This window comes from Euphorbia lathyris, chromosome 2 (assembly GCF_963576675.1).
Source record: "Euphorbia lathyris chromosome 2, ddEupLath1.1, whole genome shotgun sequence".
NCBI classification, from domain to species: Eukaryota; Viridiplantae; Streptophyta; class Magnoliopsida; order Malpighiales; family Euphorbiaceae; genus Euphorbia; species Euphorbia lathyris.
In genome coordinates this window covers 17,761,370-17,764,552 of record NC_088911.1, presented here as the reverse complement: position 1 = coordinate 17,764,552, position 3,183 = coordinate 17,761,370, and the positions used below count along the sequence as shown (strand labels likewise).

The following is a 3,183-nucleotide window of genomic DNA, read 5'->3' as shown; positions in this document are numbered from 1 at the left end:
TGCACCTTAACCCTTTTGTCTATCATTTGATAAGCTTACTTTGTTTTTCTATCATCACCATCCAATGGTGGAAAAAACAAAGTAAAGCGTACTTTATCAAAAACAAAGTAAGCATAGCTTAACCCAAATGGGCGTTTGTTAGAAGGGATATAGGAGGTGGGATAGGGATAAAAAACACGAGATAAGTTATCCCGTGTTTGTTTGGGAGATAGAAGAGTGAGACGGATGAGAGATAAGCTTCTTATCCCTCAAATCTTATACCTAGGAGGGGGGTGGGATAAGCTCCTGCCATTTTAATATGATCGAAAAGTCCATCTTATCTCTCAAATTAATGTTATGTAGCTTAAATAGGGTTAAAATAGTAAAATGTATTATTTTATCCTTATTTCTATCCCACGTACCAAACATTGAATAATAATTCTCGACTATCATATTTTTATCCTTATCCCAACCATTTATCTTTATCCCTATCCCAACCTTTATCCCTATCCCTATCCCAATAGAATACCAAACGCCCCGAAAAGGTTAAGGTGGTTTATCGTTTTGGAATGGATGCCAGTTCAAAATTTCCTTTTGTATAATTTTATAATAAATGATGTCCAGGGTTTATTATTTGTAAGATTAAAAGTTTTATTACGTAAAATATAAGTTGAGCATGCAGAGATAGAAAAAAAAATTCTGCATTTTTAAAGGATATATTTAAGAGTTTGGTAAAGTCATGAAATTATTCCAGTGCCAACCAACATTTTAGTAATTTAAGGAATCATTAAGTGATTGTTAGAAGCGGATTTTTAACTCTCTTTCTTCAAATTTTAATTTAAGAGTCAAACTAAAAGATTATTAGAAATACTCTTAAATTTTATTTATTTAATCTAACATATGTATCAAGCCCTCAAATTAAAGCCGCTATTAACTTCCGTTCTATACAACCTATCAGATAATAAGTATTAAAATGCTGGCTCATATACAATGATTTGAAATGCATCACTAGAGAGATATTTGTTTCAGATCTAATGTATTAAATGCTCAAACCCGAATAAGCATGTAACTATCAAAAGGTCCATCCAACAACGGACCCATTAGTCCCACCAGCTTCTAAATCAATTTACATACTACTGTCTCACTTAGGAGTAACAAGGCAATCTCGTCTTTTAGAACTCCTTATAGAAAAGGGTAACTTTCTCTCTTTTAGGACAAAGTTACATATTTTATTGATTTGGCTTAATAGGCACTCAACCCTCTAAACTTGTAACTTTTTTTCACATGGCCCCTGCAACTTAGGGGACAACCTCTCAGCCCCCTCAACTCTCCAAAAACATCACATACAGCCCCTTGCATCCCTATGTTCGGTCAAAATATCGATCCGTGTAGAAAACGCGCTTGACTGTTGACCACACCAATGCCACGTGTCACTTTTTTTATTAAATTTTTCCAAGTGATTTCACCTCGACGACCACTACCGCCAACCTCAGCACCTCGATAAGGCTGCGACGACAAACAGCGACAACACCTCGCATACAATAATCACTTGGAAAAATTTAATATAAAAAATGACACGTGGCATTGGTGTGGTCAACAGTCAAGCGCGTTTTCTATACGGGTCAATATTTTGACTGAATATAGGGGTGTAATGGACTGTATGTGATGTTTTTGGAAAGTTGAGGGGGTTGAGAGGTTGTCCCCTAAGTTGAGGGGGTCAAGTAAAAAAAAGTTACAAATTTAGAAGGTTGGTGTCTATTAAACCTATTGATTTAGTATCGTAGTGTACCAAAGGAGCTCATTCCAGCGCATAACAACCATGAAAACGGCTTAAACTATACCTAATATTTATATTTTTTTAATAATGTTAAAAATCAGTTCAATTTTCTATCATTAAGTTTTCAGTCATACTCTTTATAGTAATATGGGTGAAATTACTCTTAATTGCTATTGCGGATTTTTTATACATCTTTTTGGTATTTTTTATGGAAAAATTATAAAACTGGATTAAATTGGAAGTTCGCTTACATATTTAGACCTATTACATTATCTCTTATTAAACTAGACACTTTCAAATTATTTTCTCAAAATACTTTTAATATATATATTATGATTTAACCAATTTTTTCACTCCTTTTCCCATCCTTTACAATCTAATTTCAGTTTCATACATCAACGTATTGATCCATAGATTTCTTTGTATATGTTAATTTTGAGTATTTTAAGTTAGTTTGCACCTTTATCGAACGAATTTGCAAATTTTATCAACCTGATAGGTTCGCAGTTTACGATTTTACTTAGCAGAAGAAGCAAAATCGTGAAGTGCGAACCAACAGTTTACAATTTTGCTTAGCAGAAAAAGCAAAATTGTGAAGTACGAACCAGCAGTTTCTTTCACTGCGAAGCAAAATCGTGAATTGCAAATCCTTTAAGTTGATAATATATTTTGGTCAAGTCATAATATAAATACTAAATGTATTTTTGGAAAGTCACAAATAAATAATCTATATAAATTTATTTAAATAATATGTTGGATAATTAGTTTAAATACATATAATTTGACCCAATTTTATAATTTTCCTTTTTTTAATAAAACTCTTGAAAATTTAAATTCATCATCACTTTATTATTTACAATCATTTTATTATGCGTGAAATTAAATGTCAATTTAGTACATGCTAAAAATAATAATCCAATATCACCGTTGAAATAAAAACATCGACTTTTTTTTTTTTTTTTTAAGAAAACATCAACCATTTTTATTCTATAAATTTGGAGAAAAATTGAGGATCAGAAACCTATGAATAACATGTGTCTATTCTAAAATTTTGCATAAACCGACCTTAGCTCAGTTGGTAGAGCGGAGGACTGTAGTTGAAAGTAACCGTCATCCTTAGGTCGCTGGTTCGAATCCGGCAGGTCGGATTTTTCCTTTTTTTCATATATTTTTCCATAGCAGTTTGAATTTTTTTTAGGGATGTTTTGTTTTTGTTTGAGTCATTTTTCAATAAGTCCTTTGATAATTTCAATTTTACAGAGTTAAGTTCTTATTTTTGTTTGTTTCAAACACATTAATTTCTTAATTTTTTTTATTACATTAAATCTTTGCTTACCAAATTAGTTAACTGTAAAAATATAATTCAGTAAAAAGAATGTTAATGCTTTCATCTGCATCTTAAATTGTATTTTTTTTACCATTCGATC

At 31.3% G+C, this 3,183-nt stretch overlaps 1 non-coding gene across 1 annotated transcript; it reads left to right on the top strand.

The window, feature by feature from the left end:
- Positions 1-2,816: 2,816 nt before the first annotated feature.
- TRNAY-GUA (transfer RNA tyrosine (anticodon GUA)) lies at positions 2,817-2,904 on the top strand. The gene is given in 2 exon segments: positions 2,817-2,853; positions 2,869-2,904. It is a non-coding gene; the product is annotated as a tRNA-Tyr (tRNA).
- The last annotated feature ends 279 nt before the right edge of the window (positions 2,905-3,183 follow it).